Genomic DNA, 18425 nt, shown 5'->3' on the forward strand with positions numbered 1-18425 from the left:
TGTTCCACTCATTTTTGGATAATCTTCAGCAGAATCTTGTTTGCATGTGTTATCAATGATATTGTTTGATAATTTCCACGCTCTGTCAGATCACCTTTCACCTTTCTATCCTTCTAGATATCAAAATTCGCAGTAGAGTGGACATAAAATTCCAAGCAATATCTCTTCCTTTTTAAAAAAAAAACCAAGAAGTTTAAATTACTTCTTCGAAAATGACTTTCTTAAAGATCAGATTTTTATATCTGAAATAGCAACTGGTTATTCCTAATCAAATACTGAGATGGAGCTTAAAAAAAAAGGGGGGGCCAGGAGGGATTAGTCCTCGGAGAAGGACATCCTGCTCAGAAGGGTGGAAGGACAGCACAGGAGAGGAAGACCCAGATAAGATGGATTGATACAACAACTGGGGCAATGCAGGCAGGTGTGTCAGTCAGTGAGACTGTCTCAGGACAGGGCAGGCTTCAGAGCTGTTGTACATAGGGTCGCAGGCACCTTGATGGCACACAGCAATAACAATCAAACAGTGAGGGAGCTCTGGTGGCTTAGAGGTAAGGAGCTGTACTGCAAACCTGAAGCACCTCAGTTCAAAGCCACCAGCTGCTCCACAGGAGAAAGATGGGCAGTCTCCTCCTATGTGAATTACTGCCTTTGAAAACTTGCTTAGGGGAGAGGGGTGTCAGCTATGAGTCACTTCTGACTCAATGATGCATAACAACTATAGCAATCAATTAGTGAATGCTTCCAATTCCTGTTGATCATCTGACAACAAGAAATTAAACAACTGTGTCAGCAAAACTGGTTTAACCACTTAGACGATCATGAAATGACTTAGTGGTGAGGAGCTGACAAGCCAAAGGCAGGCAGGCGCTCTGAATCCACCAGCTGCTTGAACGGAGAATGAAAGGCAACCAGTCTCCTCCTGAGTGATTTCCAGCCTCTGAAAATCCAGTGGAGTCTCAGCCATGAGTTGGTTCCAACTTGACAGCCATAAATCTGAAGTATGTCTGGGTTTTGGTGTGGTGAGTTTTTGGAGGCTCTTCTTCCCTGCCCATAAATTCTATTTTAAAAATCTAACACTGCATTGGTTATGTCATAGTGAAATTACTTAAGAATCCATGGGGTTGTTGTTTTGTGCCATCAAGATGTCTGCGACTCACAGCAAGCCTATGTACAATAGCTCTGAGCCCTGCTCTACCCTAGGCCAGTCTCATCGTCCCTGACACACCTACCCTCATTACTCCAGTCACTGTGTCAATCTATCTCACCTCGGATCTTCTTCTCGTGCACTGTCCCTTCACCCTTCCAAGCATAACGTCCTTCTCCAGGAACTGGTCCATCCTGGCCATATGCCCTAAATATGTGAGATGGAGCTTCAAAGTCCTTGCTTCTTGGAGCAGCCTGGCTTAACCCCCTCCAAGATAAACCTGTTTGTTCTCTTAGAGGCCCATGGTATGTTCAATTCTCTTCTCCAGCACCACCACTCGAACGTATCAATTCTTCGTCTGTCATCCTTGGTAATTACCCAGCTCTCTCTGATCCATAGCAAGTAAATGTGAAGACTGTGACCTGGATCAGGCACACCTTAGTCCCTAGACTGACATCGTGGCTCTTTAGCACTCTGGAGGGGTCCCTGAGAGCAGATTTTCCTAATACAATTCATCTTATATAACATATTTCAAATCGAGCTGGAATTTTTCATATTTGTACAAGACTGACCAAGTCTGAAGTGTAGACTCACGGATTCAGTGTTGACCCCAAAGCTGGCTTGGGTTCACTGATCCACAGTGCGCTTGTCTTCACCACCACGTCTGCCATCAGCCTCAGCACGCTGGGCTTTGCGTTTGAACCAAATGCTTCCCACAGCTCCAAGGCTCTTCAGCCACAGTCTAGGACACAGTGTTGGGCAGCTGGCCACTCAGTTACCTGCTGCCTGCAAGAATGCATCGCCGCCTGGTTCTTGGGTTGACTTTACTGACGGTGACCCCAGGCACCATTGGAAGAAATGCTACCCTACCTTGTACAGATTCCTGTTGCTGATCCAGGGAGTTTTCAGGAGTTGATTATCAGGAGAAAATCACCAGGTCTTTCTTCCTCGTGTATCTGCAAGCTTCCTATTTCACTGCGAGGCTCCACTAAAACCTTTTCAACATCACAGTAGCACACAGGCCTCCGCTGACATTAGTACAAGGACTGAGCAGAGCATGATATACACTGACCAGCAGTCAGTCCAGGATTCTTGCATGTTGTTGTTGTTATGTTGTGTGCCACTGAGTGAGAACAGACCCTTAATGGATCCTACAGAGGGTTTCAGAGGCAGTAAATTGCACAGGAGGAGACTGCCCATCCCTCTCCCATGAAGCAGCTGGTGGACCAGAACCCTGTGCCTTGAGTGTCACAGCTTCTTACTGCTAGGCCACGAGAGCTCTATTCACAGGTTAAAATTCTCTCACTGAGCCACACATTCTCACTCACCCAGGCACCACTGCCCCATAAGCTCTGTGTCAATGTTTCTCAAGTGTAGCGAGCATATGAAAGGCTTGTTACAGATCCTCGACCCACACGAGGGGTCAAGTTCAGTTGGCCTGAGTGGTACTAGCTACTCTGCATTTCCAGCAAGTTCCCAGGTGACGCTGATGTCACTGTTCTGGGCACCAGCACACTTTAGTAACCCTGGCCACTGATACCGTGGCTCTGAGCTGCCTCTAGCCTGGGACTCCGTGGGCTGGATTTTTAAGGGATCATCCTATTCTCAGCAACCCCTGAACTCTATCCTGGTCCTCAGTGAGCTAACAGAAATGAGCAGGACTAATGAGTTGAAAGTTTTAAGGGAAGACTTTAATTTAAAATTTTTTAAAAAAGGGAAGCAAAGCCAATCCAGGTCTGGCCAAAAGAAATCAAGCCTTATGGCAGGAATAGTTGACAGTGCGGGAAGATTCGAGCAGTGATTGGAGGACAGTCTACTGCCTGGGCTGGAGGTTCTCACACTGGTCAGGTCCTCTGTCCAATTGCTTGGGCGGGTACTAAATCACTGGAATCACAATAAACTTTTGTGGACAATTTACATTATAATATTATGAGAAAATGAACAACAGTCTTAACCCTGCCGTGCATAAACGTTTGTGACAGAGACCATTCAGGCTGTGGATTGTCTGTAGCTGAATGTGCAGATATTCATAGACTCAGCCAACAGCTCCTGAGTGTTGATCCTGTACGTGGTTGACAAGCTGCGTCTGAGGTGTATAAAGAACGCCACCCACCTTCAGGATCTCACAGCCAACTGGGCCACAGACGCAGTAAAGGAAAGCAGTAAAGCTTCCGTGCTGCTACATAAATGACATCTAAATCGATGAGTGTGCAGATGGAGTGTCTGAATGTGGCACTTATCAAATTACGTGGCCTGGTCAAGGAGGGGTTGCCAGATTTGAATGAATGGCAAATAAACAGGTCATCGCACTTTGTCATAAGGAAGTGTTATTCCTGGTATCTTTGTTGCCGTAAAATTAAATGGTACTATCATGGTGTTTTACTGCCCTTTGTGGTTTTGGCAAAGAAGGCTGAATATCCCTTGGACTGCTTAAAGAAGAAATAGGTGTCCAAAGGAAGTCCAACCAGGGTGCTCTGTAGAGGCAAGGACAAGCAAACTTTGGCTCATAAACTTCGGGCTTCGGGCATGTTATCAGGAAGGGCCAGTCCCTGGGAAAAGACACCCCACTAGGAAAGTAGGGGGTCAGTGAAAGAGATGAGGACTCTCCCTGCGATGGACAGACACACGGACTGCGACAATGGGGTTAGGAACCGAAGAGTTGAGAGGATGGCGCAGGGCAGAGCCGGGTTCAGCCTGTTGTCCACAGGGTCACTGAGCATCAGAACCAACTCCAGGGACCTGTCAGCAACTCTGTCACCTTTGAATGATCGATTCAAGCCATCTAAATAAAAAAACTGCCACCATCTGAACAAGCTTCATACTTTGCAAAAAAGGCAGTGAAATCATCAGCCACATTTGCTTTTAAAATAGATGAAGAGCTAAATTAAATGTGGCCTGATGATATAAAAGTCTCACTGACAGCACATTATTTGAGGAAGAAAACTGAGGATAAAATAAAAACTCAATTCTCAGAAGGATGAGGCAATGTCATTTAGCACAGGGCAAACATTTTATAGCTGTGTTATAACTGTTTGTAAAACCAGGTCTGTAACGGGAACTCAGGTGACCAAGCCTCAGTGTAATAAACATAATAGTATGTTTTCGTTCATGTACAGTGATTTTCTTGTATAGTGATATACATATTCTCTATGAGGAGAAATGTGGGGTCAAGATTGGTGACGATTTATCAACAATCTGCGTTATGCGGATGACACAACCCTGCTTGCTGAAACTGAAGAGGACCTGAAGCTCCTGCTGCAAAGTGTCAAGGACTGCAGCCTACAATATGGATTGAGGCTCAATGTCAAGAAGACAAAGATTCTCACCACTGGACCAATTGGCAGCATCAGGATGGATGGTGAAGAGATTGAGATTGTACACAGCTTTAGTTTGATTGGCTCCATAGTCAACAGTCTTGGCACCAGTAGCCAGGAAATTAAAATGGGAATATGATGGGAAAGTCTGCTGGTAGGGACCTCTCCAAAGTACTGAAGAACAATGGTGTCTCTCTGGAGACTAAGGTGCGTCTGATATAGGCCATGGTCTTTGCAATGACTTTTATGCATCAGAGAGCTAGATCACTAAGGAGAATAGAAGGAGAATTGATGCCTTTGAGCTGTGGTGCTGGAGAAGAGTATTGAGAATACCATGGACTGCTAGGAAAACAAACAGATTTGTCCTGGAGAGGGTTAAACCGGGTGGCTCCTTGGAGGCAAGGATTCTGAGGCTCCGTCTAACATACTTTGGACATGTTGTGAGGAGAGACCAGTCCTTGGAGAGGGACATCATGCTTGGGAGGGTGGAGGGACAGCGCAGGAGAGGAAGGCCCTCTATGAGGTGGATTGATTCAGTGATTGGGATAATTGGGAAGGGAGTGTCGGAGACAGTGCGATTGGCACAGGACAGAGCGGAGTTTAGGGCTGTTGTACGTAGGGTTGCTATGAGTCACAGGCAACTCGACGGCACATAACAACAACAACAGTGATATAGTAAGGATTATTAAAAAAAAACACAGTACATTGACAGAGAACTACCAGAAAGACAGTCTGGGTTTAGAAGAAGTCGTGACACTGGGGACATTATTACCAATGTCAGATGGATCTTGGCAGAAAGCAGAGAGTACCAGAAGAATGTCTATCTGTGTTTCATTGACTGTGTAAAGGTACTTGACTGTGTGGATCACAATGAATTGTGGCTAACCTTGAGGAAATTTGGAATCTCTGAGCACTTGATCATGTTTATATGAAACCTATACTTGAACTAAGAAGCCGTCCTCAGAACAGAGCAAGGAAACACTTCATGGTTCAAAATCAGGAAAGGAGTGTGTCAGGGATGCATCCTGTCACCATACCTTTTCAAACTGTATGGAGCAAAGATCATCGGGGAAGGAAAGCTTTATGAGGAGGACTGTGGCATCAAGAATGGAGGAAGACTCATTAACAACCTATGATATGCGGATGGCACAACCTTGACTGCTGAAACTGAAGAAGACCTGAAACACTTGCTTCAAAAGGTCAAGTACTATAGTCTCTAATATGGATTGAAGCTCAACATCAAAAAGACAAAGATTCTCACCACTGGGCCAACTGGCAGCACCATATTAGATGGAGAGGAGATAGAGGTTGTTAGCAATTACAGTTTGCTCGGATCCACAATCAACACTCGTAACACCAGCAGTCAGGAAATCAAAAGACAAATTGCATTGGGAAAATCTGCTGTCATGGAACTCTCTAGAGTGCTCAAGAGCAACGATGTCAGTCTAGATACAAAGGTGTGCCTAATCAAGGCCATGGTCTTCTCAATTACTTGTTATGCTTCAGAGAGTTGGATAATAACTAAAGATGACAGAAGAATAGATGCCTTCGAGTTGCAGTGCTGGAGAAGAATCTTGAACATACTATGGACTACCAAGAAAACAAATAGGTCTGTCTTGGAGAGGGTGAAACCACGTCTCTCCTTGGAGGCTAGGATTTTTAAGCTCTACCTCACTTATTTTGGGCACGTGGCCAGGAGAAGGACATCATGCTTGGAAGGGGGGATGGAAGCGTATGAGAGAAATACCTGGGATGAGATGGACTGATACAGTATCTGGGGCAATGGAGGTTGGTGTGTCAGAATTCGTGAGATTGGCTCAAGACAGGGAAAGGTTCAGAGCTGCTGTACATAGGGTCACTATACATCGCAAGTGACTCAAATGCACATAAGAACAACAACATACTATGACAGGTTTGGAAGCAGGAGTGGCGTCCACTTCCTGAATAACATGCATCCCGAAACTCTATAAACTTTGGTAAATGTTGATAGTCATAGAGGGGCTTCAGGCCTTTCATTCATAGGGTCACTATGAATCATGCTTGACTCGAAGGCAATCAGCAACAACAGTGATTTTCATCCATTCTGAGCATTAATCTTTTAATGCTTTACCCTGTAAGTTACTGAACTTCATTCAAATGCAAATGAAATTTAAAATGTCCAGTTAATGAATGGCACAAGTGCCACATTGAAATTGCTCTGATTTAGCTGTTCTTTTAATAGCTACTGTAGCAAACTTACTTCATTGCTCAAAATTATTACTTGGCTGAACTGTTTATGTTGGTTTAAGGATTCTGGGGCTTCACCTGACATACTTTGGACATGTTGTAAGGAGAGACAGGTCTTTAGAAAGGGACATCATGCTGGGTAGAGTAGAGGGACAGCGCAGGAGGGAAGACCCTCTATGAGATGGATTGATTCAGTGACTGGGGTACTCGGGATGGGTGTGTCAGAGGCAATGCGCCTGGCACAGGATAGAGCACGGTTTAGGGCTGTTGTACATAGGGTTGCTATGAGTCGCAAACGACTCGACGGCACATAACAACAACAACAACATTCCACTAGTCAGAACAGAACTTGCTTCTTAGACTTTGCTCATTCATCTGTGACCATGAGACCTAACTTGCTGTCTAGAACCCTTAAATATGGCATATTCTTTATCATAAAGGCAAGGATGATGAAACTTCATCTCATATACTCTGGGACTGATGTCAGGTGGGGCTGGTCCTTGGAAAAGAGACATCACACTGGGAAAGGAGGAGGGTCAGAGAAAGAGAGGAAGCCCCTCAACAGGAGGGATCAACATGGTGACTGTAACCATGGGCTCAAGTGTACCAGACATCATGAGGATGGTACAGGATGGGGCAGCGTCACTACAAGTTGTAGCGGGCTGGACAGCACATAACAACACTGTAACATATGGAATCACAAATTAATAAACCAAAACCCCTGGCCATCAGAGTTGATTTTGACTCATACTGACTCTATAGGGCAGAGCAGAACTGCCTCTTAAGGTTTCCAAGGCTATCAATCTGTGTGCAAGACGTCTATTTAATCCTTCTCCCATGGAGAAGCTGGTGGACCCAAAAGGTCATTTGTTGCTGTTGTTGTTATTAGCAATCCAAAACTTATTCCACCACACCACCAACTCCCTTTTTGGAGCCAAATTGAATTCCCCTTTACCATCATTATAACAACGGAGAGAGAGAGCAAAGTTTAGCCATGTATCCATGTACTTGCGTATTATACCTTGAACAACACTTTAAAGAAACAAACAAGCAAACAAAACAACCCATACACCCTTAAACTCAATGCTGTGGAGTCAGAACTGACTCAAAGCTGATCCTTTTCAGAGGCTGTAAATTACATGAGAGGAGATTGCCCTTCTTTCTGCCAAAGATGAGCTGGTGTATTAGAACCATCTGCCTTTGTGTTAGCAGCACAGTTCTCAACCCACGAGGCTATCAGCACGCTCTTGAATGACTGCAACAGGGAAAGATGACACCAAAGGCAAGTTTGTTCATAGAACTAATATATTTCATAGACATCACTGCCTGCAAATAGCAACTGATGTTCTTACTGTTTGAGGACGGATACTCTGCTATGGAATTCATTCTCATCTATACCAAAAGGTTCAGTTGACTTCCAATTTGAGCTCTACCACTATATTACTACAACTATACACATTCCTCTACTGCTCATAGGGTTTTCAGAGGCCTATTATTTAAGACTAAATATTAAATATTATTTGGTGTTAATTGTGCTTGGGAAGAACATTCTTCTAAGTGGTACAGCACTGGTCTGTCAGTCTGCTGACAGAAGTAACTTGGGGTTGCTGTGATGCTGAACATTGTGCCACTGGTGTGCCAAATGCCATCATGGTTACCCATGAAGCACAATATTTGGTGGAGCTCCCAGATTAAGACAGGCTTGGAAACAGGATTGGTATCCATTTCCTAAATAAATGCTTTTGGAAATTCTATGGGTATTAGAGAAATAATGATAGTTATGGAACAGGGTTCAGATCTTTTGTTCATAGGGTCGCTTTGAGTTGTGCTCAACTCAGTGGCACTTACCAACAACAGCAACAATTATTTAAGAACTGGATGGCCAATTCTAGTTCCTGGTCTGTCTTAATCTGGAAGCTCTACTAAAACCTATGCACCATGGCATTTGACACACTTGTGGCACAAATCTTAGCATCACAGCCACACACAAGTTATCTCAGTATAGGAAACTGACAGACAAGTGCTGTACCAATTAATAAAAACTAAAATTTTTAACTTTATAACTTTAATTTTGTAACATTAATAAGGGAATGTGTCAGAGTTGAATTTTCTCTCCATACCTGTTCAATATGTATGCTGAGCAAATTATTTGAGCCTTGGAGAGAGGATACAATTTGCTAGGCATTTCTCAAGCTGAGAGAAGTCAAAACCAAATTTAAGCCTTGAGTAGTAACATTGACATATGCTATGGGCAATATGTTGAATGATCTGGGAACCATCAAAAGAAGATGGAGAAAACACAGAGTCACTATACCAAAAATGATTGACTGACACTGAAAAATTTCAGGAAGTACCATATGAACAAGGGCCAATGGCAGTGAGGGGAAAAGTTAAAGCTGAGCTGAAGGAACTAGCAAAAAAAAAAAAAAGAAGAAGAAGTCCCCAGGAACCGATGGGATACAGTTTAACATGTTTCAACTGTTAAATGCAGCCCTGGATGCACTCAGCAGTCCATGCCAGGAAATTTGAAGGACTGCTGTCTGGCCAAGTGACTCAAAGATATTCATATTTGTTCCCATTCCCAAGAAAGGTGATCCAACAGAATGTGGCAACTATTGAACAATATCATTAATATTGCATGCAAGCAAAATACTGCTGAAGATCTTTCAAAAATAGCTAAATATTGGTTGGAAGTAAGATGGTCAACAAGCACATAAAGAAATGTTTGAAATCCCCAGCTCTAAGAGAGATGCAAATCAAAACAATTATGAGATATCATCTCACCCCAGTAAGAAATATCAAAATGTAACAGAACAGAAAACATCAAATGCTGGTGAGTTTGCAGAGAAATTGGAACCCTTATTCACTGTTCGTGGGGATGTAAAATGGTGCAACCACTATGGAAGGCTGTATGGTGCTTTCTCAAAAAGTTGCAAATAGAAATATCATTTGACCCTGCAATAACATTACTGGGAATATACCATAAAAAAACCCCATAACTGTTACCCAAGCAGATATATGCACAGCCATGTTTATTGTGGCTTTGTTCATAATAGCAAAGAGTTGAAAACAACCCAGTGCCAATCAACAAAAGAATGAATAGAGAAGCTGTGGTGTCTTCACACAATGGAATACTACGCTGCATTGAAAAACAAGGAACTCATGCAATATTATTAAAAATGGGTGACCCTGGAGGACATTATCTCAGTCACAAAAGGACAAATATTGCATAGGGCCACTACTGTAGAACAGGACCAACACTGGGGTTGAAGGAAGACAGAGAAGGAGGGGAGGAATGATGTATACTGCATTGAAAGAGATGAGGGAGAGAACTGTTTAAAAGTGATAAAAGATTGGGTATTATTGTTATGACAGGAGTCCAGAATGAATGCTGCATAGTGGAATGAACTGGAGGGAGGGACTGTATAACAATTAAAGAATTTTTCTTTTACTTTTCAAAGAGAAGAGTGAATTGGGAGGGAGGGCTGTGTAGAGAGAAAAGTGCAACAATGAATGAATGGAAACCCTAAGCCTCTGTAATGTAAATTATCATTAAAATTAATTTTAAAAAAAGGACAGGTAGCATAGCTGATGTGAGTGTGAAGTACAAACTTTTTCCAGTTTATAACTTAACAGTGCTTTAAGAGTCACCCATTAAAACCTGATATGCTTAAGTCTAGAAGCCCTTCTAGAAAAGGGAAAGGGAAATCAGGAAGGCGGAAATACACAATCACAGGCTGTTTATTTTTTTTTTAATTTTTATTTTATTTTATTATTTTTGTGTGAGTGTACCGTCAAATCAGATCTGACTGGTACAGGAGGAGATTGTCCCTCCTTCACTGGCAGAGCATCTGGTGGATTCGAACCGTGCACCTCTGGAATTGTAGTTGCAGCTCCTTACCACTAGGCCACCAGAGCTCCCCCACAGGCTGTTTATTTTTATACCAAAATCCAAAAAAGGTCCAAATAGTTTAAACTGGATGATACTTAAGTAATTTTGTAATAGCCTTAAGACAGAGAAGAGTGTTTAAGACTTACTACCACAACATGGAAGATTATTTACTGAGAAGAAAATTATCAAAGAGTAGATGAACTAAGTAACTATGTTATATATTCATCATAATACCAATGCATACTGAAGTTTATAGAAGAAGGAAATAATGTACATCGAATGTAAACTCCACTGGTGCAGGAAATTTGTAGGTTTTGCTCTTTGATGTGTCCCTCTAACTGAGCAGAATATCGACATTAAGTAGTTGTTGAGTGAAGTAAAAGCTCAGGAGGAAATAGGCCACCATGTGGTTATCTCTGGGGTTCAGAGGGGGTGGTACGGGGGAAGTTAAAGATAAGCTTAGTTTTCCTTTTTAGGTGTCTGTATTTTCTATTCCTATGTGTGCATATGTGTTAAGTGTGTACATATACCCTACTTGTATAGTTAGGTATCAAGAAAACTTAAATTTAAATTCTATTTAAATTCCTTTTCTCCTAAAATTACTCCTTCTACCAAGAATCAGAGTAGGCTGACAATTTACATATAAACATATGCACACTATCAAGATTCCATCCACAGCTAAAATCCACGACATAAAAGATTTATGTTCATTTCCAGAAATGCCATATGGTGACCAATTTCTTTTCCATAAGCCCACTGTGGAAACACTCATCTAAAGTTATTTTATTCAACATATCATAGTATCTTATATTTTAAAGTTCATTATATTTAAAGAATCATAGTTTAGAATTTTCTTCACAAAAACTTCTGCAGTGCTTTCCTTTTTCCTTATACTACCCTGTGAATGTCTCCCTTCCTACAGCATGGAAAGAACCAGAAGTATTTTATGTCCTTTCACCTAACCTGAATTGTCCAATTATCACCAGAGTTCATTAGAAAATGGATATTTCATAGAAGATTATGCATATTGCTTGCAAAGACAATGTGCACGTAAGCAAACCTTAACTGAATTCATTCTCTCCCCCTCAGCAGAGGAGGAAAGCGCACAGGCCAAAACCTCTGAAGAGTAGAAACAGGAAGCATATTAGGGCCTGGTCTCCAAGGGCAGAAAACAGATGGGAACAGTATCGTGGCATCTGCAGCGGTGAAGATGAAAGCGACGGGTCTAAGGACAGTGACTGATGGGTCAGGGAAACGGGACAGGAGACCTGAATGTGTCCCTGAACACCCAGTAACATCCAAAGGGCAAAAAGGAGCTCAAAGATATGTTGCTGCTATTGTTGTTGTTGTTATGTGCCGTCGAGTCATTTGCGACTCATAGCGACTCTATGTACAACAGCCCTAAACCCTGCTCTGTCCTGTGCCAATCTCATTGCCTCTGACACACCACCCAACCCGATTACCCCAGTCACTGAATCAATCCACCTCATAGAGGGTCTTCCCTTTCTGTGCCGTCCCTCCAGCCTCCCAAGCATGATGCCCCTCTCCAAGGACCTCTGCCTCCTTACAACATGTCCAAAGTTTGTCAGACGAAGCCGCAGAATCCTTGTCTCCAAGGAGCAGCCTGATTTAACCCTCTCCAGGATGAATCTCTTTGTTTTCTTGGCAGTCCAGGGTACATGCAATACTCTTCTCCAGCACCACAGCTCAAAGGCATCAATTCTCCTTCTATCCTCCCTAGTCATTTTCCAACTCTCTGATGCATAACAAGTGATTGCAAAGACCACAGCCTGTATCAGATGCACCTTAGTCTCCAGAGTGACACCATTGCTCTTCAATACCTGGAGAGGTCCCTAACAGCAGACTTTCCCATTGCAATATGGTTTTTGATTTCCTGGCTACTGGTGCCAAAGATATGATACCTCCTTAATCAACACAATAAATGCTCTTGGATGGTCCAATCAAGTATATTGATAGGGCATGATTTCTATCAAATCATCAACATTTTCCCAGTCAAGCCCTAAAATAATGCACATGAATGAAGAGCACTAACAATTGGATTCTTTACACAAAGAGAATCCAAGGATCATGCTCACCTTTGCCACAAGGCTCTCGGTCCTTGATAGACTCTGCTTTTGTGTGTGGTCAACTCAGAAATAACTCAGAGCTGACCCTGCAGCAAATTGTCAGAGGCTGTAAATTCCATGGGAGGAGTGTGCCCACCTTTAACCCTCAGAGCAGCTGGTGGATTTGAACTACCTGCGTTGGAGTTGGCAGTGAAACTCTTTCTCTACTAGGTGATTAAATTTCCACTAATAAACTGGAAAAGTGTTATATATATAAACTCCAGAACTCCCAGACACATGCCCTTAATAATTCATGTTAGTGGGTGGTGTTGTTATGTGCCATCAAGTCACTTGCAACTCATAGTGACCCTATGTACAACAGCCATAAAACCTGCTCCATCCTGTGCCAATCTTATTGTCTCTGACACACCTACCCCATTAACACAATCACTGAATCAATCCATCTCATCAAGAGTCTTCCTCTCCTGTGCTGCCCCTCGACCCTCCTGAGCATGATGTCCCTCTCCAAAGACTAGTCCCTCCTTGCAATATGCCCAGAGTATGTCAAACGAAGCTTCAGAATCCTTGCCTCCAAGGAGCCACCTGGTTTCACCATCTCCTGGATGAACCTATTTGTTCTCCTAGCAGTGTATGGTATATTCAACACTCTTCTCCAACACCGCAGCTCAAAGGCATCAATTCTTTTTCTATCATCCCTAGTCATTCTCCAGCTCTCTGATGCATAGCAAGCAACTGCAAAGACTAAGGCCAGGATCAGGCATACATTAGTCTATAGACTGACATTAATGTTCTTCAGTACTCTGGAGAAGTTGCCAACAGCCGACTTTCCCAAAGCAATACATCTTTTGATTTCCTGGCTTCTGGTATCAAGAGAGTTGATTGTGGAGCCAAGCAAACTAAAACTGTTAACAGTCTCAATCTCTTCTCCTTCTATCATAATGCTGCCAATTGGCCCAGTGGTGAGAATCTTTGTTTTCTTGATGTTGGGCTACAATCCATACTGAAGGCTGCAGTCCTTGACCCTCTGCAGCAAGCGCTTCAGGTCCTCCTCAGTTTCAGCAAGTAGGGTTGTCATAGAGCCTGACCTCCTGGATGATCTGTTCTGCATATAGATTGAAAAGGTATGGAGACAGAACACATGCCTAGCATATACCCTTCCAAATTTTGAACCATGTAATGCTTCCTTGTTCTCTTCTGAGGATTGACTCCTGGTTCAAGTATAGGTTTCACATTGTTGTTGTTGTTATGTGCCGTTGAGTCGCTTGCGACTCATAGTGACCCTATGTACAACAGCCCTAAACTCTGCTCTGTCCTGTGCCAATTGCATTGTCTCTGAGACTCCCATCCCGATTATCCCAGTTGCTGAATTAATCCACCTCATAGAGGGCCTTCCCCTCCTTTGCTGTCCCTCCACCCTACCAAGCATGATGTCCTTCTCCAAGGACCGGTCTCTCCTCACAACATGTCCAAAGTATGTTAGATGGAGAATCCTTGCCTCCAAGAAGCCACCCGGTTTAACCCTTTCCAAGATGAGTCTATTTCTTTTCCTAGGAGTCCAATACTCTTCTCCAGCACCACAGCTCAAAGGCATCAATTCTCCTTCTGTCCTCCTTGGTCATTTTCCTACTCTCTGATGCATAGCAAGTGATTGCAAAGACCATGGCCTGTATCAGATGCACCTTAGTCTCCAGAGAGACACCATTGCTCTTCAGTACTTTGGAGAGGTCCCTAACAGCAGACTTTCCAATGGCAATGCGCCTTTTAATTTCCTGGCTACTGGTGTCAAGAGTGTTGACTGTGGAGCCAAGCAAACTAAAGCTGTGAACAATCTCAATCTCTTCACCATCCATCCTGATGCTGCCAATTGGTCCAGTGGTGAGAATCTTTGTCACATTAGCACGATTAAATGTTCTGGGTTTCTCATTCTTGTCAGAGTCAGATGACTGTTGTGATCCACAGTCAAATGCCTTTGCATAGTCAATGAACCACAGATAGTCATTCTTCTGGTATTCTCTGCTTTCAGTTAAGACACATCAACATTAGCTTTAATATCCCTAGTACCATGGCCTCTTCTAAACTCAGCCTGGACTTTAGGCAGTTCTCTGTTGATGTGCTGTTCTAGTCATTTTTGGATAATTTTTAGCAGAATCTTGCTAGCATGTGATATTAATGATATTGTTTGATAATTTCCATACTCTGTCAGGTCACCCTTCTTTGGAATGGGAACAAATATAGATCTCTTCCAGTCAGTTGGTCAGGTGGTTGTCCTCCATATATCTTGGTACAACTTGGTGAGTGCATCCGGGGCAGCATCTGTCTGTTGAAATATGCCAATTGGTAAGCCATCAAATACTGAAAGTGTTTGTTATACTAAAGAGAAAATAATCTTTGGAAATGGAGATCATTCTTTCTATTTCTTCCCAAAAAATTAGTGACAGAGCAACAAGGAAAGAGCCCAAGTGTCACTAAAAAGATTATAAAGTTGGGGAAAGGACAGAACAGACAAGAGACAAAGGGGGATTGTTACTACTCAGTGTTGGAGAGAAGTCTAGTTGACCAAACAGTTCTTTCGTTTCCGGTGCCAGTGAGTTTGTTCCAACTGTAGCAGCCCTCCGCTCACAGAACAAGTGCTTCCTAGGACTGCACCGTCCTATCATCACTGCTCATTTTTAACCCATTGTTTAAGCCATTGAGTCAATCCATTTAATGAAGGTCTTTCTTTTTTATGGATGACCTTTTACTATGCCAAGCGTGATGTCCTGCTCCAGGAACTGGTTCCTCTTTTTAACATGTCCAAATGACAAAAGAAATCTTGTTGTTGTTGTTATGTGTCGTCGAGTCGTTTCCAACTCATAGCGACCCTATGCACAACAGCCCTAAACCCTGCTCTATCCTGCGCCAACCGCACCGCCTCTTAAAAGGCATGATTTTGAACAAGGGAAAAATCTTTGATGTCAGCAAAGCTTTAGAAAAAGTAAAGATGTGACCTACTTCATAGATTCTCCAAGATTGAATAAGCACTGCCATAGAGTACGTCAACATGTCCATGTCCTGTCTATTTAAGCTTTGCTGTAAGGTTCTGGTCAGTAGTTACAGGGTGATCACTATTACGTGTCCAACACTCGGGAAAGTGCCTGGTACAGAGTAAGTTAATACCTGCTGGATGAATAAGTACATGGAAGTAATAAAGTGTGGAGGATGCAAATGGGAGACAAGCCTAGTGCCTCCCGCATTACTAGAACTGACATTTCCAATGTGCTTTTTGTAAGGAGCTGCACTGCCAACCCAAAGACATGCAGTTCTAATCCACCAGTTACTCTGTGGGAGAAAGATGGGTCATCTCCTCCTACTGCCTCTGAAAACCCATTTCAGGGTCAGCTCTGAGTCAGTTCCAATTTAATGACATAGAACAACAACAACAACAATTATGTTTTCAATCCGTGGGCATGGACACTGTATAAGCTGATCTCCAAAACATAAGCAAAACAGCACACTGAGGCAGTAAAGCTAAACAGGACAGAACGGTGTTTGAAAGGGAACAGAAGCCACACTAAGCTATATATGTCTTTGACCGCATGTGTGAGGGTTTTAAGAAGGATCGGATAGACTGCCATTTGTCTTTGTTTATCTGGAGCAGGCAGCCAGGGCTGGGGAGGTGGGGGTGTGGAAGGACTGAATTACGCGGTTTGTTGACATAGTGAGGCATATAATTATTTTCTTGAAAAATCTCCCCTAAAAGAATTAAAGTCGAATGCTACATATTTTAAAACTTAAACTGAAGGAATAATTCCATTATCTATGCAAGATTTTGAAGGCACCCTAGTGGTACAGTGGTTAAACGTTCTGGTGTTAACCAAAATGTCAGCAGTCTGAAATGACCAGTGGCTGTGTGGTGAATGAAAGATGTGCTGGTCGCTTCTGTAAATATTTACAGCCTTGGAAACCCAGTGGGGCAGGGCAGTTTTCCTGTGTGTGTTCTCTCTCTCTCTGTGTCTCTGTCTTGTTCTCTCTCTCTATCTTGCTTCTCTCTCTCTTTCTCTGTCTCATTCTGTTTCTCTCTTTCTCTGTGTGTGTGTGTGTGTCTTTCTCTCTCCCTGTCTCAGTATTATTCTCTATCTTGTTTCTCTCTCTCTCTGTCTCATTCTGTTTCTCTGTGTGTGTCTTGTCCTCTCCATCTTCTCTCTCTAACACACACACACACACACACACACACACACACACACACACACACACACACACACAGAGTGTAAGATTTTTGTAAGCACCGGGAAAGTAGTTGTGGCAGATTCCATTCACGCTGCCTAGGCCAAGCATCTACCAAGTCCACAAGAAGAGCTCTCAGGCTGCATCCTATCTCCCTATCTACAGGCAATCCCTGGATGCAACAGAATTTTCTCCATTTCAGAACACGATGGCTGATGCTGTGTGTCAACTTGGGCACCACCCTGTAGTTTAACATTTATGTAATGACAAGGTCATTACACTATTCGTCATTCTATCCTATCAGTTGTTATGTGGGGTGGTGTTGACTACAACTCACGGTAACTCTATAAGCAATAGCTCTGAACCTCACCCTGTCCTGAGCCAGTCTCACTGTCTCTGATACATCTACCTCATTGTCACAGTCACTGTGTCAATCCATCTCATCCAGGGTCTTCCTCTCCTGTACTGTCCCTCCACCCTTCCAAGTATGATGTCCTTCTCCAAGAACTGGTCCCTCCTGAAAATATGCCCAAAGTATATGAGACAGAGGCTCAAAATCCTCGCCTTCAAATAGAAACTTGGTTTCACCCTCTCTAAGACAGACCTGTTTGTTCTCTTGACAGTTCATGGTATGTTCAATACTCTTCTCCAACACCACAACTCAAAGACATCAATTGTTCTTCTGTCATCCTTAGTCATTATCCAGCTCTCAGATGCCTAGCAAGCAACTTGAAAGACTATGACCTGGATCAGATGTACCTTAGTCTCTAGACTGGTATCATTGCTCTTTGGTACTCCAGAGTGGTCCCTAACAGCAGAGTTTCCTAATGCAACTTGTCTTTTGATTTCGTGATTGCTAATGCCAAGAGTGTTGATTGTGGATCCACACAAGATGGAATCGTTAACAATCTCAATCTTTTCTTCAGCTGTCATGATTCTGCCAATTGGCGAATTTATAATATTATATAGTCATTATGATATATCATGGGTGGCCAGGAAGAACTGTTCCTTGAAGAAGGACATCATGCTTGGAAGGGTGGAGGGAAAGTAAAAGAGAGGAAGACCCCATATGAGATGGATTGACACAGTAACTGGGGCAAAGGGGTAGGTGTGACTGCCTCAGGACAGAGCAGACTTCAGAGCTGTTGTACACAGAGTCACTATGAGTCACAGGGACTCAATGGCATATAACAATAATGATATCATATCATATGGTCATACTGTCATTCTGTCATATCAGACCATGCTAGGGTAATAACGAATATTATTGTAACAATAGTCATTATTACCCTAGCATGCATGATCTGATGTGATCAGCCCTCTGATACAAGAGGATTAGGGTGGGACGCAGCACTCTCGCTCTGGTCATGGCCCTGATCAGGGTGGGGAGGGTTTCTTAGGGAGAGAATATACAAAGGGACTCTGCAGCACTACATAGTTTGGGCTGCATCTGATCCATAATCCCCAGTTCTCTGGACTTGACACAGTGCCTTCTTAACCTGCTTCTCTCTTAAGCCAGTGAGCCAATTCCTTCAGATAAACCCCCCTCTCTCTCTCTC

At 43.0% G+C, this 18425-nt stretch overlaps 1 protein-coding gene across 1 annotated transcript in view; it reads right to left on the reverse strand.

The window, feature by feature from the left end:
* The window catches only part of SASH1 (SAM and SH3 domain containing 1), a 283556-nt gene that overhangs the window by 149538 nt on the left and 115593 nt on the right, over positions 1-18425 (reverse strand). The gene's annotated exons all lie outside the window — the stretch shown is intronic.

Source organism: Elephantulus edwardii, unplaced genomic scaffold, assembly GCF_000299155.1.
Source record: "Elephantulus edwardii isolate Elephantulus edwardi_28Jun2011 unplaced genomic scaffold, EleEdw1.0 scaffold00102, whole genome shotgun sequence".
Classification (NCBI taxonomy): Eukaryota; Metazoa; Chordata; class Mammalia; order Macroscelidea; family Macroscelididae; genus Elephantulus; species Elephantulus edwardii.